Here is a 20604-nt window from a genome sequence, read left to right on the forward strand (position 1 = left end):
ATTTGACAATGTTTCGGCAAAACAGAGGCAATACCCCCCATTGCGTGCTAAAAGAGGTCATAACAGAAAGCAAAAGCAATTTTTGCAGGGATCTGTTCAAACTTGCCGATATGGAGAGGGAGAACTGTGAAGACAGATATTCGGGATAGGCGCATATAGGGACTGGAAGTTGAGTGGCGCTGCCACAGCTCAAAGTGAAAAAGTAAAAACTGCCACAGCTCAAAGTGAAAAAGTAAAAACTGCCACAGCTCAAAGACAGGCTTTTAACTAGACTATATATATTATACATACTGGTGGTAATCAATGACAATAAGGACACTGTTCCGACTCTATACACCACATAAATTAATGCTTAATCCGTATTAAATTAAAAACACACCTACACACTGATCAATATAAACTGATCAACAACGATCGATACAAGACCCTTTGGCTATTAGTGCCTTTGTTGTAAGACTAACACAGTTTCAAGTGTTGTGTGTAATGCTTTCTATGATAACACACCACTCTGATATGATTCACCACTGTCACGTCTAATGCAAGTGATTAGCCCCAGCTAACTGGTACAGTTGTCACTGCCGGATCACGTCCCACTGCTCGCTTCTTGCTGAGAGCTGACAGTAACAAAGGTCCTGTGGTTTTTTTTTCATTTAATTAAACGTGAAACCTGCGCCCCCCCTGCAGGACAGCGGAACTGCGACATGGCTCTCACTGTGGGGCCCAGCGCCAAGATCTTGGAATTAATTTAAGAAGGGGGAGGGCGTAATGAGTGAAACAGAGGGATATATATATACACTGTATATATCTCACATGGGTTTCAGTTTTGTTCAACAGTTCAAGTTCTCGTTTAATGAGATCATGTGAATATATTGTTGGACCCTACAGAGCTGATTGCTGTTAAACAAAAATTGTGCAAAGAACAAGTTATAATGAACATGAAAGTGGATATTGTTTGCTGTAGATTTGAAGGCGAAATAAAGAGAATTTGATTTTTGTTGCATTTGTTTTAATCCAGGATCATTTTAAAAAGACCCAATACACATAAAAGCTTTTCACGTTAAAAACGCCTATTTCCAAAAAGGTGATGCAAGGATAAAGGTAAAAATAAAAAATAAAAAACGCTCCGGCAAATCAGAAGTCGTGCACAAGGGTTAGGTAAGTAAATGACCTCCCCACTGCCCCCCCACCCCACCCCCACACTAGTGCCTAAACCCCATACCCGGCCTAATGCCTTAAAGTAATCCCCCGCCACGCAGCCATCCGGGTAGTTGGAACAGTGGTGCCAGCATTCCAAATGAGATTCCAGCACTTTGGTTGGAATTCTGATGTTGGTATAGTGAATGCATCGAATAGCTCAGATCAGGTGCCGGATGCCTGCCTGACAATCGGTGCTCCGATGGGGGGATCCCGATTGAGACAGGCTATTCTCCCTTGTGGGGGTCCATGACCCCCACAAGGGAGAACAGAACCTGTGGCAAGCGAAGCAACCCACCGAGCCCGCAAGGGGTTTCTTTGACAATCGAGATCGAGTGCAGTCAGTCATACCACACCCGCTCAGATCACGATACAATACCCTTATGAGCAACCTTGAGGTTGAACAGAATACTTCCATCCTCACTGCAAATTCTGACACATGTGCTCACGCAGCCATGACAAAGCGCTACGGTCTTCATATTTTCAAATTTTTCAAAATTTCCCAACAGTATCAGAACCCACAACTTTCCTGGCATCTGGGTAATTAAATTGGGTTGATGCACACACAGAAGTTCATCCCCGCATATTTCACAACCAACTCAAAATCCTGGTATGGGTCATTGGGTGGACCACTGAAGGTGGACAAGGCTTAAGTTGACACCTGGAATAGGTCAACAAGGCTAAGGTCGACAGGGTTGGAAGATCGACAGTCAAAAGGTCGACATGCGTCAAAGCGTACTGCTGCACTCGTCATGCTTCGGTCACTGTGTCTTGCTGCATTCTGCACACTACTTTATTCTCCCACCTCTTCGTAGTGGATGGTTGGCCATGAAAACCCACCTGTTGGCACAGATCGGCTCAAAAAAACCCCACTCATGTTGACCTTGCCACTGTCGACCTATTTCAGGTCTTGACCTAAGCCCAATCCACCTTCAACAATCGACCCAATGCATGTCGACCTAAATAGGATTGGCCTAGCGACCCTTATATCAATACAACCAGGGCCGGATTATAATGGAGGCACAAGGGGTCAGTGCCCCTGGGCCCTCCTCTAGCTAAAGGTTTTGTGTATGGGAGTGGGGTAGTGCTGCAGCTTCACCTATCTGCCAATGTGACAATGATTAATGGTGCTGAGCATCGGGAGCCAAGTGTGCAGTGCATTACTGGGAGTTGACTAAGTCCCATGACACTTTGCACCAGAGGGCAGAGGCTGAGACGTTTGTGCTGAGCTCTGATTGGTGGAGCTCATTACATGCTTCTCAGGCCCATGGATAACAGCAGCAGCCTAGTCATGGGAGGGTTTTTAATCAGAGGCAGCACTGGGACTGTGAGGTCTCCTACAGAGTAAGGTGCAGAGGGACAAACACAGGCTTTTCATGTGGTATGTATGTATGTATGTATGTATGTATGTATGTATGTATGTGTGCATATATATCCTCTGAATATCCCCATTGACCAAGTTTATACTGCCTTTACTCTTTGACAGTGTAATATTCCCCCATGCAGTTTGCGGCCAGTAATGACAAGCGCAAGGGGGCCCCCCTGTCTAAAGTGCCCCGGGCCCCCCCGAAGGCTTAATCTGGCACTGAAGACAACAAACAGTAACAATGGAAAGTGTACAAATTAAGCATTTGCATTGTAGCTGGGTTACTTTCATCCACTACTCTAGAACACTGCACATTAAGACTTTGGAATACACAAGGCAGCTCCCACACAAATACATTTAACCATGCAAACAATCTCTCTTTAAATGTTACATGCTGGAAAATATCCATCACGTTTTTGTAATCAAATGACCCGCATAGCGGCGCTGTAACCGATATTTAACAACCAAATGATTATTTAAATGAGGTTGGGAGATGCGATTGTCTGGTGCGTGTTGTCAACTTTAAAAGCGGACTAACAAAGAACTAGGACACTGCACGTAGGGCCTTATTCTAGTTCACTCTTAGAGGCAAATTCCTTATCAAATGGACAAAACCATGTGCACTGCAGGTGGGGCAGATATAACGTGCAGATAGAATTAGATTTGGGTGGGGTTTTTCTTCAAAGTGAGATCTATATTGCAGTGTAGAAATAGAGCAGTCAGTATTTTCCCGGCACAGAAACAAAATAACTCACCCAAATCTAATTCTATCTGCACCTGTTACATCTGCCCCCCTGCAGTGCACATGGTTTTGTCCATCTGAGAAGGAATTTGCCTCTTAAGCTGTGTACACAGATTTTTCCCTGTTTTCGATTCGATTTTGCTTATAGAAGCAAAATCGGATCCACATCGAATGGTTTTTAGGACACTTTCGATCTGCATTCGATTCGATGCGCGCTCCCGTTTTCTCAAAATCTAATAGAAAAATCTACTGTGCAGCCAAGGAAATCACGAATTCAATCCAGTAAATCGAATGAGTACATTGTGCCTACATTGTGAAATCAAATCGAATCAAATGCAAAAGTACAGATCTAATGCCAAATCGAATGGGATGATCTAATGCCAGATCTAATAGAAAATTGAATCTAACATCAAATCTAAAGCAAATCTAAGCGTGTGTACATGGCTTTAGAGTGAGCAAGAATAAGGGCCGTAATCTGGCAACTCAGCCAAATGTTTGGAGTTGGTCCAATATGGCCACCCGCCTGTGCCCGACCTAAAACTGATCCAGCTACTGGACTGGTTAAGAGGCAGGATAGGCCTTCATCACAAGACAATTGTACTGTGGTGTTTACAGCACTCGCTTCACTGTCACAACAATGCCAATGGAAGGTAGAAATGCAAAGCTGATTCAAAGAATTGTTTTTTGGGGGGGTCTTGGCTTCAATCGATCAAGGGTTCAGGATAACCTATTATTTAATGTCTGTTATATGAATCCACATCAATATTCCCATATCAAATATTTCTTTTTAAATGGCAATCAAATGCACAACATGGAAACTGCGCACACGTTCCGAAAAGTGTGTGTGTGTGTGTGTGTACAAGAAATGCACTTTAAATCTTCCCCTGACATAGCTGATCCCTATCACGCAATACAATTCAGCTCTTACAAATGGCACAGTTAGCAGAATACTAGCAATAAAAGTAATATCTTTACTCATACGGCTCTTCTTATCCTCAGATCATGGAGTGCTTTACACAATAATGAATACATCTCCTCCGTTATTACTGCTGCACATTCTGTTTACCTCTGCTGGATGAAAAGCTTAGCAGGTTCCAAGGGATTTGAATCTGTGACCTTCTGGCTGTTAAGATGTTATGGGAACCTCACCCACCTGTCTGGCATTTAGTGTAAAATGCAATAACTACTTTCTGCTTACAGTAAAGGAAAGACGAGAGAGAGAGAGAAAAAAAAATATTGATGTTCCGCCACCGCGCTGGGCTACAACACTTTATTGCGAGCAGTTAACAATTTCAGAGCAGGAGGGCCCTTAAAACGCATTTAGTCTGCCGTCCTCTATAATGCAATATATTGGCTTTATAATATAAAAGGCAACAGGTTAACTTGCTCATTGCAAGTGCTCAAATAGTGAAGTCTAATGTAGGATTTATTTTGTGACGCGCTCATAAATAAAGCAATAATATCTTAGGCTTGTGTGTGTGTGGGGGGGTTCTCTTCTTAAAGAAAAAAATCCAATTTATACTTGTTGAGTGTCTATCTGTGTTAAGGAACAAAGGGGTGGATGTATGAAGCAGTGAAAAGGGAGGAGTGAGCCAGAGGAGAAGTGGCCCATGGCAACCAATCAGCTGCTCTGTATAATTTTATATTATGCAAATTAGAGATGTTACTTCAGTGCTGATTGGTTGCCATGGTCCAATTCTCCTCTCTTATCACTGCTTCATATATCGACCCCCAATTACATAGCGGGATCTAAGTGTATGTATGCATGAGTGCGTATGTATATACATTATACACAAAAAGGATTACAGCAGATGTAACCCTTTAATTTCCTCCTGAACGCTGGTTTTTGCGCACAGAATCAACTCGTTTCAGGGCATGGAAAAGGTCAACCTGCAAATCACATTGAGGTCTAAGCTCCAGCCTAATGCCATCAATCTGCAGGTGCGGCAGGGTCCTCTTCAGGGAGTCTTAGGCTCACCATTTATCAGAAGGTGTAATAAACGAGAAGGATAAGAATCTCCTATCTCTGTGATCTGCCTGGATCTGTGGCTTCATAAAGAGCCACCTTATATTCTCACATGTACTTGTGGAAGAAATGAGACCCGTCTGTTCTATGCCATGGAGCGCTGCTCAGCGTCGGATCAAGAAAAAAAAAAAAAGGGCAGCTTATTACTTTTATACAACAAAGATGAACTTTCGGGCTAATGAATTTTTCATGCCCTGTTAGTGATTTACATGTAGCCTGGAATAGAGAGTATACATAAGGTGTGTGAGTATTTTAGTGGCGGACATGGAGCGGAATGTTGAGAAAAGAAACCACGAGCTTCCATTTCTAGATTAATCTCTGGATATGCCAAGAAGGGCAGTCTGTCATGGGCAACGGCTGCCAACTAGTACTGTAAACCATTATGATGTAGCTCTATACTGCGGACATGATACGGAGACCCACGCAAGACAATAATTACGCTACCGCTGTCATCATTTGGAAGAACATACAAAAATCCAGTTGGACACCACTACGTAGCCGCACCCCCCTTCACAGCCACTGGTTACAGCACCTACACCAATCCCGTAATAATGGTGTGAACTTTGCATCTGTTCAACATGGAACAGGTCACAATGCTATCTACATGCCGATTGGATGCTTCCGCAAGCTAGAAATGCCAGTTCGGCTGTAGGGTTGAGTATCGCTTGTAGATATCCCGAGTTGCATGTGTAGGCCATAGCACAGGGGTACTGTTGCTAGGTCGACAAACATTATGTCGACCACTCAAGGTCGACACATGGAATTGGTTGACATTGCTAAGGTCTACATGCGTTTTCACCTTTTTTTTTGAGCCGACAGGTAATATTTTATACTCTACCATCAACTAGGGCGTGGAGGAAGAATAGAAGATCGTGCCCACCGACACCACACCAAAAAAAAAACGTGAAAAACTCATGACGACCTTTTGACCTTCCCATTGTTGACCTAATGCTTGAGTTGACCTTCCGACCCTGGCCATGTTGACCTATTTCACGTCGATCTAAACCCTGTCGACCTTTAGTGGTCAACCTTCATACAGTCCTATAGCACATACACACTATGCGAGAAGTGGCTGCATTTGGGCTTGAAGCAAGCAGTGAAAAAAAAAATTAACGGCAAAGAGAGGCCATAATGGAGAACAAACAACTTTAGTGCAATGGGTCCCATACATACATTCAAAGCTCTTGAAAAGGCACTATTAAATATCCACGACTCAATTACGCAGATTCATATTTTTTTTGGGTTGAAATTGGCGAAAAGAGGTTTTCCAAAATGTTAGATTACCCCCCCCTTCCCTCCAACCCAGGAATCATGAGAGGGGACACTGCCCCAGTCCTTCCCTCTGATGTAAGGGGCCCATAAGATAACCTATCCGTAAGTCTGGGCAACCTGTTACACACTGTTCAACGACCAAAGTATTCACCCATAAGGCTAAGCTGCAGCGTTTACCCAGTGTTAGGGTCACGATCAGGAGACAGCCATCATTATGAGCCGCTTCAACATGTGAAGTAACTTTGCGAGGCCCCCCTTCAATTTTTTATTAAAAATAAAAAAAATTCTCCAACACACCGGTAATGGTCGACAATATGTGCAAACGGGAATCATCCCTAACGTGTGTGCAGAATAGCGGCACCTGTAAGAATGAGTTCCATAAGTAATATTCCTGTAGCGGCAGGGTCAGGGAAGTGACAGTGTTGCAGGCCTTACACCTGGCCGCTTAGGCATGTATGCTGAATGTTGTGCAACACTCAGTCAGGCTACAGTAATAGCATTTGACAGTAGGAAAATAAAAATGTGCGAGGAAGAGGTTCTCATTTAGGCTGAGTCACGCTGCAGCCACCCCACCCACCGCCGGCTTGTCACAAAGTGTTACTGTAATCCTCCTAGACTGCATCCTCGGGCTCACCTGAGGTGTGAACTGCTGAAATCTGCAAGATCGTCCTCAAGCTCTTGTTAGGTTTAAATGTGACAACCTCAAGTGTTTTTCGTGGATGTTATTCAAGGCTGAACCTGTCCGTCAATGTAAAGAATCAGGGTAAATGCTGCCTGTGTGTGTACAGGTAAAATGAATCCTTTAACCCCCAACTACCGAGGCTACCTTTCATCTTATACAATGTAGCACATGGCTAGACAAATGGGGAAGACTGCTGTAATACTTGCAGCGATACGTAGGGGGCAGTCTACAGGAGAGAAGACTCCAAGCAAAATAATAATTAAAGAAAAAAGCTTCCTATCCCCCCAGCCTATTGCTGGCCATGTGATGCTTAACCAGAACGAAAAAAAAATAAAAAATGAGCTTCATCAGGAATGACCTGGCTGCTTTTTAATCCAATCTCTCAGCAGTCAGGCCTGACGTGCACAGGGCAGAACATACAGTACTGGTCAGCCATTAATACATATCTAATGATTGCACAGAGAACCATGGGTACTCTTTACTTAGAAGGGCGCCCACGATTTTGATCGTGGGCATCGTTAGTAAAAAATCTCGGGCATCTCGGGCATTGAATGCACTAAAAAATCGGGTGCGATCAACCGACGAGATGCCCGAGATTTCCCATAGGGAACAATGTTAAATGTCTCAATTGACCCAATTTTCCTGTTCAATGCCTCAATTGACCCGATTTTTCCATAGGAAACAATGTTAAATGTGCCACAGAGGCCAAATAGGCACCCTGAAGTGTATAATGGCCACCCGAATTGTTAACGCCACCCCACGATCAACGTCAACCCGATGCGTGGCGAGCGCAGCGAGCCCGCGTCTACGACCTTTTCATACCCCCACTATCCACGTCGGCGTGGAGTTGAGAATAGAAAGTGACCGAGGCCGAAGCGTGGCGAGCGCAGCGAGCCCCGCGAGGGTACGCGGACAGCTGTGAAGCCCGCGAGGGGACGCGGATACCTGTGAAGGTATCCGCGTCCCCTCGCCACGCTTCGGGCTCGGTGGCTCGCTGCGCTCGCCACACTTTCTATTCTCAACTCCACGCCGACGTGGATAGTGGGGGTATGAAAAGGTCGTAGGACGCATACCGCCGCCCCTCGCGGGCTCGCTGCGCTCGCCACGCTTCGGGTTGACGTTGATCGTGGGGTGGCGTTAACAATTCGGGTGGCCATTATTCACTTCAGGGTGCCTATTTGGCCTCTGTGGCCCATTTAACATTGTTTCCTATGGAAAAATTGGGTCAATTGAGGCATTGAACAGGAAAATCGGGTCAATTGAGACATTTAACATTGTTCCCTATGGGAAATCTCGGGCATCTCGTCTGTCGCATCGCACCTGATTTTTTAGTGCATTCAATGCCCGAGATGGCCGAGATGGGCGCCCTTCTAAGTAAAGAGTACCGAACCATGTCTCTTTAAATATGTACTCCAAGGAAACGATGTTATCGGTGTCCAATACTCTCATTTTACCATGGTCAAAACATAAGACAGTGACGTGATGTATTCGCAAGAAACCTTGGTGCATACGGCAAGTTAATAAAAAGAAAGCGAGCAGCGAGCATCTCTGTATACGAATTAGATCCGGGTTGTGTTTAACCTTCTCTTGCTCACGGTTTTGAAGCATGTTGGGATAAAGCGGGAGGAGATATGTGGGCTGATATCAGAGGGAGGGTGTGTGTGTGTGTGTGGATGGGAAAAAAAAATGGAGCAGGAATCCACAAGCTGAACAATAAAATGAGCAGGGTCCTCAGCAGCTTTATAAAAGGGGTAATTCAGAGTTGTTTGCTAGGCTGCACAAATTCACTGCCTAGCACATGGAAACCCCGCCCCGCCGAATGCACACTCCCCGACGCCCGAATCCCCGCGCTATTATGCAAGCAGATGTGTATGCTTACACAACCGCTTGCATGCACCCGAACAGAGAGAAAAAATAATTTGATGGATACTCACAATCGAATGATTTTTCCTTTGTTTCTTATGAAAAGTAGGCCTGAGGCCTGTACATACTTCTCAGATGAACAGGTCCGAATCGACCCAAGTTCACAAATCCAGCCTGTGTCTGTGGGGCACAATGCCATTCTGTACTAGTCTTTATCTAGAGCAGGGGTTGGCAACCACAGGGTATGGCAGCTGTTGTGGAACTACATGTGCATGCAAAAATTGTAGCAGAGCATGCTGGGATGTGTAGTTCCACAACCGCTATACCTTTCCTACCGCTGCTCTACAACAGATACTCATACTGTGGGTCCAGAGCCCAAAGTGGGTCTCCCATTACCTGAGCAGGGGTCACGACTTGTTGTTGACCATCAGGCCAATATGTCTGTGGATGTAGGGGGAATAGTTTAACCCCTTCCTGACAGAGCTAGTTTTTGCGTTCCTGACAGAGCCATTTTTTTCAAATCTGACATGTCTCACTTAAGTGGGGATAACTTTTTTTTGCTTTTACTTATCCCAGTGATTTTGAGATTGTTTTTTCGTGACACATTGTACTTCAAATTAGTGGTAAATTTGGGTCGATACAGTCTGTGTTTTTTTGTGAAAAATACCAAAATGTCGTGAAAAAATGGAAAATTTAGCGATTTGCAAAATGTTAAATTTTCTGCTTGTGAGACAAATAATCATACCACTCAAAATAGTTAATAACTAACATAGACCATATGTCTACTTTATGTTTCCATCATTATTTCAACTTCCTTTTAATTTTTTGGGACACTAGGAGGCTTACAATATGAATAGCAAATTCTCAAATTTTCAAGAAAATTTCAAACACTGATTTTTTTAGGGACCAGTTCAGTTCTGATATGACTTTGAGGGACTTGTATGTGAGACACCCCCATAAATGATGCCATTTCAAAAACTGCACCCCTCACAGTATTCAAAACAGCATTTTGGAAGTTTGTTAACCCTTTAGGTGTTTCACAGGAATTAAAACAAAGTGTAGGTGAAATTTCAAAATTTCATTTTTTTTGCAGATTTGCAATTTTAATACATTTTTCTAAGGAACACAGTACATTTTACTAGAGAAATGTGACTAAAAATTGATTCCCCCAATTCTTTTGTTTTCAAAAATATCCTATATGTGGCCCTAGTGTGCACGTTGACCAAACCACAGGCTTCATAATAGAAGGAGCACCTACTTGATTTTGGAGCCTCCTTTTTATGAGATTATTTTTTAGGCACCATGTAGGTTTCTAGGCACCATAAGATGCTAAAATTTAGGAACCCCCCCACAAGTTACCCCATTTTGCAAACTACACCCCTCAGGGAATTCATCTAGGGGTATAGTGTACATTTCAAACCCCCAGGGGTTTCACCAATTGTGGTACAACTGGGCAGTGAAAATGAAAAATTACATTTTTTACACAAAAATGCAGTTCTGGCTCAAAATTTTTCATTTTCACAAGGAATGAAGGAGACAAAGCACCCCAAAATCTGTGCCCCAATTTCTCCCGAGTACCGCAATGCCTCACATGTGACCAAAAAATACCAGTTGGGTGCATGGCAGGACTCAGAAGGGAAGGAGTGATTTTTGGATTTTGCAGCTCAGATTCTGGTGGAATTTTGGTGGGTGCTATGTCGCATTAGCAAGACCCCCCAAGCACCAATACAGTGGAACCCCCCACAAGTGACCCCATTTTGCAAACTACACCCCTCAGGGAATTCATCTAGGGGTATAGTGTACATTTCAAACCCCCAGGGGTTTCACCAATTTTGATACAAGTGGGCAGTGAAAATGAAAAATTACATTTTTTTACACAAAAATGCAGTTCTGGCTCAAAATTTTTCATTTTCAGAAGGTATGAAGGAGAAAAAGCACCCCAAAATCTGTGCCCCAATTTCTCCCGAGTACGGCAATGCCTCACATGTGAACAAAAAATACCAGTTGGGTGCATGGCAGGACTCAGAAGGGAAGGAGTGATTTTTGGATTTTGCAGCACAGATTTTGGTGGAATGAATGGTGGGTGCTATGTTGCACCAATACAGTGGAACCCCCCCACAAGTCACCCCATTTTGCAAAGTACACCCCTCAGGGAATTCATCTAGGGGTATAGTGTACATTTCAAACCCCCAGGGGTTTCACCAATTTTGATACAAGTGGGCAGTGAAAATGAAAAATTACATTTTTTTACACAAAAATGCAGTTCTGGCTCAAAATTTTTCATTTTCAGAAGGTATGAAGGAGAAAAAGCACCCCAAAATCTGTGCCCCAATTTCTCCCGAGTACGGCAATGCCTCACATGTGACCAAAAAATACCAGTTGGGTGCATGGCAGGACTCAGAAGGGAAGGAGTGATTTTTGGATTTTGCAGCTCAGATTCTGGTGGAATTTTGGTGGGTGCTATGTCGCATTAGCAAGACCCCCAAAGCACCAATACAGTGGAACCCCCCCACAAGTGACCCCATTTTGCAAACTACACCCCTCAGGGAATTCATCTAGGGGTATAGTGTACATTTCAAACCCCCAGGGGTTTCACCAATTTTGATACAAGTGGGCAGTGAAAATGAAAAATTACATTTTTTTACACAAAAATGCAGTTCTGGCTCAAAATTTTTCATTTTCAGAAGGTATGAAGGAGAAAAAGCACCCCAAAATCTGTGCCCCAATTTCTCCCGAGTACGGCAATGCCTCACATGTGAACAAAAAATACCAGTTGGGTGCATGGCAGGACTCAGAAGGGAAGGAGTGATTTTTGGATTTTGCAGCTCAGATTCTGGTGGAATTTTGGTGGGTGCTATGTCGCATTAGCAAGACCCCCAAAGCACCAATACAGTGGAACCCCCCACAAGTGACCCCATTTTGCAAACTACACCCCTCAGGGAATTCATCTAGGGGTATAGTGTACATTTCAAACCCCCAGGGGTTTCACCAATTTTGATACAAGTGGGCAGTGAACATGAAAAATTACATTTTTTTACACAAAAATGCAGTTCTGGCTCAAAATTTTTCATTTTCAGAAGGTATGAAGGAGAAAAAGCACCCCAAAATCTGTGCCCCAATTTCTCCCGAGTACGGCAATGCCTCACATGTGACCAAAAAATACCAGTTGGGTGCATGGCAGGACTCAGAAGGGAAGGAGTGATTTTTGGATTTTGCAGCTCAGATTCTGGTGGAATTTTGGTGGGTGCTATGTCGCATTAGCAAGACCCCCCAAGCACCAAGACAGTGGAACCCCCCCACAAGTGACCCCATTTTGCAAACTACACCCCTCAGGGAATTCATCTAGGGGTATAGTGTACATTTCAAACCCCCAGGGGTTTCACCAATTTTGATACAAGTGGGCAGTGAACATGAAAAATTACATTTTTTTACAAAAAAATGCAGTTCTGGCTCAAAATTTTTCATTTTCAGAAGGTATGAAGGAGAAAAAGCACCCCAAAATCTGTGCCCCAATTTCTCCAGAGTACGGCAATGCCTCACATGTGAACAAAAAATACCAGTTGGGTGCATGGCAGGACTCAGAAGGGAAGGAGTGATTTTTGGATTTTGCAGCACAGATTTTGGTGGAATGAATGGTGGGTGCTATGTTGCACCAATACAGTGGAACCCCCCCACAAGTCACCCCATTTTGCGAAGTACACCCCTCAGGGAATTCATCTAGGGGTATAGTGTACATTTCAAACCCCCAGGGGTTTCACCAATTTTGATACAAGTGGGCAGTGAAAATGAAAAATTACATTTTTTTACACAAAAATGCAGTTCTGGCTCAAAATTTTTCATTTTCAGAAGGAATGAAGGAGACAAAGCACCCCAAAATCTGTGCCCCAATTTCTCCCGAGTACGGCAATGCCTCATGTGTGACCAAAAAGTGGCAGGACTCAGAAGGGAAGGAGTGATATTTGGAGTTTGCAGCACAAATTCTGGTGGAATGATGGTGGGTGCTATGTCGCATTAGCAAGACCCCCAAAGCACCAATACAGTGGAACCCCCCCACAAGTGACCCCATTTTGCAAACTACACCCCTCAGGGAATTCATCTAGGGGTATAGTGTACATTTCAAACCCCCAGGGGTTTCACCAATTTTGATACAAGTGGGCAGTGAAAATGAAAAATTACATTTTTTTACACAAAAATGCAGTTCTGGCTCAAAATTTTTCATTTTCAGAAGGAATGAAGGAGACAAAGCCCCCCAAAATCTGTGCCCCAATTTCTCCCGAGTACGGCAATGCCTCATGTGTGACCAAAAAGTGGCAGGACTCAGAAGGGAAGGAGTGATATTTGGAGTTTGCAGCACAAATTCTGGTGGAATGATGGTGGGTGCTATGTCGCATTAGCAAGACCCCCAAAGCACCAATACAGTGGAACCCCCCCACAAGTGACCCCATTTTGCAAACTACACCCCTCAGGGAATTCATCTAGGGGTATAGTGTACATTTCAAACCCCCAGGGGTTTCACCAATTTTGATAAAACTGGGCAGTGAACATGAAAAATTACATTTTTTTACACAAAAATGCAGTTCTGGCTCAAAATTTTTCATTTTCACAAGGAATGAAGGAGAAAAAGCACCCCAAAATCTGTGCCCCAATTTCTCCCGAGTACGGAAATGCCTCACATGTGACCAAAAAATACCAGTTGGGTGCATGGCAGGACTCAGAAGGGAAGGAGTGATTTTTGGATTTTGCGGCTCAGATTCTGGTGGAATGAATGGTGGGTGCTATGTGGCATTAGCAAGACCCCCGAAGCACGGTGAAATTATGAACCTAATATTCCATAGATGTGTGGTATATTTTAAAACACTCCTTTATACATAGGCCGGGTTTGTCGGGGCAAGTGTCACACTGGAAAATAGTTTGCTTTCTTATTCCCTTTTTATAGCAAACTTTGCACCTTTTTTGTGTCCTGCCCTTTTTTCCAGTGGAGGGGATTTCATCAGGAAAATGCTGCCCTGGTACAATACGGGGGCCAGTACTAGAAGTACTGGGGCCCTCTGCCTGCTGGTTCCCAAATATTAGGCCCTTTATGACTTCCTCTTGAAAGTGCATAAATGTCCCCCTCTGGCCGGTAGAACGGAATAGCACGTAAGCGTTATACAGTGCCATCTGGATGATATACACGGCCACCTTCTTGTACCAGATTTTTGTTTTCCGCAGGGCACTGTACGGCTTCAGTACCTGATCTGAAAGATCCACTCCGCCCATGTACCTATTGTAATCCAGGATACAATTAGGTTTTGAGGTGTGGGTACTGGTACCTCGTACAGGGACGGAGGTGGTACTGTCTCCGTGAATTGTTGTCAGTATAAGGACATCCCTCTTGTCCTTATATTTGACCAACAACATATTTTCGTTGCATATTCCCCTGCTTTCACCCCTTCTCATTACTTGGGCAATGTGCGTTTTTGGGAGGCCTCTTTGGTTCTTGCGCACAGTACCGCAAGCTGCTGTACCTCTTGAACCAAGGGCCTTAAACAGGGGGATGCTAGTGTAAAAGTTATCCACATAGAGGTGATAACCTTTATCCAGGAAGGGGTGCACTAAATCCCAGACAATTTTCCCACTAACACCTACGAGGGAGGGGGGGCATTCTGGCGGTTCAATTCTTGAATCCTTCCCTTCATAAACCCTAAACCTGTGGGTGTACCCTGAGGTGCTTTCACACAGTTTATACATTTTTATGCCATACCTTGCCCTCTTACTGGGAAGGTACTGGCGGAATTTAACCCTTCCTTTAAAATGTATAAGGGACTCGTCGATACAAATAAATTTTTCAGGGATGTACACCTCTTCAAATTTGGCACTGAAATGATCAATGACCGGCCTGACTTTGAATAGCCGGTCAAAGGTGGGATCATCTCTGGGTGGGCACTGTGCATTATCAGTGTAATGTATAAATTTAAGAATTGTCTCAAATCGAGTCCGGGTCATGGCCATACGGTAAAATGGAGTACTGTACAGAACATCTGTACTCCAATATTGCCTAATTTCTGGCTTTTTTACTATGCCCATATGAAACACCAGACCCCAAAACGTCATCATCTCTACTGCATCTACAGGGGTCCACCTAGCAAATGATGACGTGGGGTTTTGAGCAATAAACTGCTGGGCATATAAATTAGTTTGGTCCACCATTAAATTTATAAAATCATCAGAGAAAAATAATTTGAAAAAGTCAATTTCTCTGAGACCTGTGGAATCAAATTGGATTCCTGGCATGGCCAAAAACTCAGGAACCTGGGGCTCAAAATTGTCTGGTGGTGGGGTCCATACGAGATCAATTGTTGGGGGGGGGGTCTCAGCTGCTCTACGGGGGCGTCTTTGAGGGGGTCCCTCATCACCAGAGGAGGAAGAGGAGCTTAAGACGAATCCTTCAAATTCCCCGCTTGCATCACTGGCTGTGTCAGAGTCAGAAGCAAGCATGGCATATGCCTCCTCCACTGAATACATTCTCCTGGATGACTGGGAGGACATTTGGGAGGACATTTGGGAGGACATTTGGGATGCCATTTTTATTTTTGTGTTACTGGTAGTGAAATGTTTCAACACGTGTATAGTGTAGGGGGGGGTACAAACTTTATTTCAACCTGGGGGGAATGTAGTGTGTAATGTGTATGTAGTGCAGAAAAAAAAAATACTTTATACCAAAAAAGAAAATTGAAGGGGTTAAAAAAAAAAAAAATTGAAGGGGTTAAAAAAAAAAAATTGAAGGGGTTAAAAAAAAAAAAGGTCCTGCGCCAAAAATTGAGCACAGATGTTGGTCAGTAACGTCTGTCACTGAACAGCGCTCAAAGGCAACAGGAATTTGATCAAAAAAAAAAAAAATAGATCAACCCTGTGCCGAAAAAGCTGATCAGTGATGTACGTCACTGATCAGCGCACAGTGGCCACAGGACACCCACAAAATCACAGTGTGTGTAAAAAAAAAATTAAAAAAAGACCACACAGCACCCACAAAAAAAAAAAAAGGTGATCAGTGATGCGGCACTGATTACCAGTGAGGGGCAGCAGGTGCACAACCTTTGGTGCAACTGACAGGTATATATAAAAAAAAAAAAAACCTCTGTACCCCCAAAAAAGTTGCTGATCACCTCAGATATAGTGATCAGCACAAAAGGCGGGGGCAGCAGACACAAAATTTAGCACTCTCTATCACTCTCTGTCACTATCTCTCTCTATCTCTCTATCTCTCACTATCTATCACTCTATGACACTGCAGCAGCAGCACTGACAGGTATATCTATATATAAAAAAAAACCTGCGCCCCCAAAAAGTTGCTGATCAGTTAATTTATACTGATCAGCACAAAAGGAGGGGGCAGCAGTCAGTTATATAAAAAATATATAGCACAATCTGTCACTATCTCTCTCTATCTCTCTCTCTCTATCTCTCTATAACTATCACACTGCAGCAGCACAAAATATAGCACTTTGTCACTAGGCCTCTCTATCTATCTCTCTCTATCTCTCTCTATCTCTCTCTATCTCTCTCTCTCTATCTATAACTATATCACACTGCAGCAGCACAAAATATAGCACTCTCTGACACTATCTCTCTCTCTATCTCTCTCTATCTATCTCTATCTATCTCTCTATCTAGCTATTACACTGCAGCAGCACAATTTCACAGCACAGTATCTCTCTCTATCTCTCTCTATCTCTCTCTATCTATCTCTCTATCTAGCTATTACACTGCAGCAGCACAATTTCACAGCACAGTATCTCTCTCTATCTCTCTCTATCTCTCTCTATCTATCTCTCTATCTAGCTATTACACTGCAGCAGCACAATTTCACAGCACAGGAAGGCACAAGTAGCAACAGGATCCAGGAAGCATCCAGCACACTACAAGCACAGATCAAGCAGTGATCAAGCAGTGATGAAGCAGTGATCAGGTAAGTATGGAGCAAGGTTCTGGTCAGTATATGGCGGCAGGTGGGCACGGTGACCGCACTGCACGCTATTCCAGACCGGAATGGCGTCTGCAGTGCAGTCACCGTTAGTTTAAACCCCCCTCCATGGCTGTGATTGGTCCGTCGGTCCGACGGACCAATCACGGCCTTTGGGGGCGGGCGGGGTGAGGTGGGGTGACACCAGTGTCACCCTTACACCCCGCGGTGATTGGTGCTGTACTTTACAGCACCAATCACCTCCGATCCCGTGTCACCGGCGAACGTTATTCGCCGGTGACACAGGAAAACGCTGTGAATGGCTGTTCACACTGAACAGCCAATCACAGCGATCGCCGACGGGGGGGCGGCATCGCAGCCCCCCCTGGGCATGCACGGACATGTCTGCTGTCAGGGACAGCAGACATGTTGAAACTGTCACCGCGTCTATAGACGCGGTGACAGTTTAAATCCATGACGTACATTTACGCCATGTGTCGGGAAGTGCTTCCCGACCATGACGTAAATGTACGTCAAATGTCGGGAAGGGGTTAAAGGTCAGATGCACTAAGCTTCAAAAGTGATAAATTGGAGAGTGATAAACCATCAGCCAATCAGCTCATGTCTGACATTTTTCAAACACAGTCTGTGACATGGCAGTTAGGAGCGGATTGGCTGGTTGTTTATCACTCTCTATTTGATCACTTTTGAAGCTTAGTGCATCTGGCCCTAAGTCATTAAGTAAACACCCACTGCCTCCCTCTTCCATCCCCCCGTAACCCTTTTCCATCCCACCATTACCCACTGCCTCCCTGTCAATATAGCACTCACTTAACTTCAATTACCTCACATGTGGCGGCCATTTTGCTGGGGGCCGGTTTTATTTTTTTTATTGTCTGACGGGGTCCAGGAGCAAACTAGTTTGAGGACCCCTGCTCTAGTCGAACTGCGTGGCATGGCCTGACTTGCATATCCACATAAATACAAACCCACTTTTGACTATAGAATCCAAATGAATCTCTGCATGGGTTCAGCTGTCTCACCCACACTAATACGCCAGAAATGTGCTTATTTATAAATATTCCTTATACATTCAACAGGAAACCAGCTACAAGAACAGCATTGCCATTTACAAGCTCTGCAAACATTACTTGGATACACTCTTTTCTTACAGTACAAAGCCATTCTGTTGATCGTCTTGTGGTTTTCATTAAACGCATGTAACTACTATACTACAACAGTTACAGAAGCTGGAATCTGTATCCTGTTTGCTATTGTGCTGCATGAAAAGAACCTGCATTTACATACATTTTGATCTTGCAGAGGGCCAGGTAGGATAGAACAATAGACCATGGACGGCATTTCTAGGAACCCGACATGTGTTAAAGCACTAAGCCACAAAAAGGAAAATATTGATTTTTCTCATGTCAGTCTGCCCCGGCTTAGATTTGTCACTTGTTCCCGGCAAGTACCCAGAAATTGTGCAGCGTAAGAGAAATCCAACGGCAACTTTTTATCAATATATGAACTAATGGAAATGGGGTGGGACAAGCGGCAAACGCACACAAGACCACCGCCATCTTTAGAAGCTGGATTTCTCCTCTAGAAAGGAGTTTATTATATTGGAGGGGTCTTACTGCATTTAGTATGGTCTTCGACAAGTGAAATACATGCTCGGCCAGGTGGAGATCCGGTGATCAACTCGGCCACTGCAGAATATTCCACTTTTTGCCTTTAAAACCCCCGGGTTACACAGAATGTTTTGGGTTACTGTCTATTTGATCTACGAAGCATCGCGTTAGGCCGATATTCTATTAGCCCTGATCCCAGAATTCCTTCTCCCGATACCCTCTCTTAGCAGGGATTATGTTTTTCATGCTGCAGATTCCCCAATACGCAGCAGTCGGACCCGCAATAACCTACAGGATCAGGGAATTATCCCCGATCCCATTTGTTTTAGCCTAATCGCGGGTCCATTTTCAGCTGATAAAATCAGATGCTAATTGGATACCGCGACATTAACCATTGGTCATTAATCGTGATATCCACCCATTTTTATCAGCCGAAGCAGCCTCAGGGATAAAAGGATATCCCCCGTAGACTTATAAAACTCCCAATTCCCGATTTCCTGTTTCTATGAAGTGGTCATAAAACGAATAGTGGAAGAATCCATAATTATTACAGATTATCCCTCTCGTGTCATTTATAATCTAGCACAAGGCTTCAGTATTACATTCATTACAGTGCAAAATCAGGGTTACCGGCAGAATTGGGGGGGGGGCTGATTTTTGTTTTATAAATTCTTACCTCCACACTGGCGGTACAATAAAGGAATCAGTGTCTTTTATATACTTATTAGATACATTTATTGTGCAGTCATTGCATATTACTAGTATGGTGCTTAAACAAATATATTTTGTATTGCCTGCAGAAAATGAACTTAAAAACAAAAACTTTCATATTGGAAATTGATGTCCTCCACTAGAGTAGACGTAAAGGAAGGGCGCTAGGCGTTAATACACAAGTCAATACGATTACGAAAAACATTGTTTTAATGCAAACAATTGTGATTAATCACGTGTGTATACACCAGAAAGCTATCCCTTGTTAAGTGCATTTACTGACGTATATGCCTGTGATTGCTTTCTTAATAAAATATGTGGCCAACGTCCTGACCTATCATTAACCTTGGCGAATTCCACTTTCCAGGTACGTGGCTGTCAATCAGGACACCGAACAGGACAGTGCACGGCTCTGCACAGCATGTTTGGCACATTCCAAACCACAGCCCCTCAGACGTTCACTGTCAGCCACACAAAGGCCATCAGATAAACGGTCCCTTCTTCGCTCATCTCCGATTACTGTAAAACTGTGTCTCCTGCACAACTGGCAACTGTCCAAAATGCTCTGCAGCCAATTAAAGTGCGTTAACAGGCTCTGCAAGAGAGCTGAGAGGATTAAGCTTAAGAGGATCCATTTTCCTCTGCCAAGCCTCTCCCTTTGGATAAAAAGGTATTAAAAAAACGTATTGACAGTTAATAATAAAACAAATATTTCACGCATTAACACCACTCCACACATAGACTAAACAGCTTTTTCCCCGACTTGCCTGGATGCACTGTAACGGGGATGAAATCCTAACATCGGTCAGGCACATCACAGATATACAATAGGGTGTTTATAAATTATACAGCGGAAATGCTACAGAAGCAACCGAGGGCAATCTGATATTCGTGTCGGTCAGTTCAGTATTTCAAGTTATACTTCTGAGAGCAGAAAACCCCACTGGTGACTATAGGATGCTATTATTACCTAGTTTTGTGAGGAACCACAGAGTTTACTGAACTAAATTTGGGTACAGTAACTAGTTACACTGTAATACGCACGTTCACCTATAGCGCCTGATTCTGGTTCATTCTCTAAGCAGCGGTCTTTTGCGGTCTGAACCCCCGCCCCCAGCCTCTGAGCGAATATACGCTCCTCTATGTGAATGTATGGGTATGCTTACACATCCATT

General features: G+C 43.9%; 1 protein-coding gene across 1 annotated transcript in view; it reads right to left on the reverse strand.

The window, feature by feature from the left end:
* The window catches only part of FAF1 (Fas associated factor 1), a 299655-nt gene that overhangs the window by 37953 nt on the left and 241098 nt on the right, over positions 1–20604 (reverse strand). The window lies entirely within an intron of this gene.

The sequence above is a fragment of the Crinia signifera genome, chromosome 8 (genome assembly GCF_055691185.1).
Source record: "Crinia signifera chromosome 8, ASM5569118v1, whole genome shotgun sequence".
NCBI classification, from domain to species: Eukaryota; Metazoa; Chordata; class Amphibia; order Anura; family Myobatrachidae; genus Crinia; species Crinia signifera.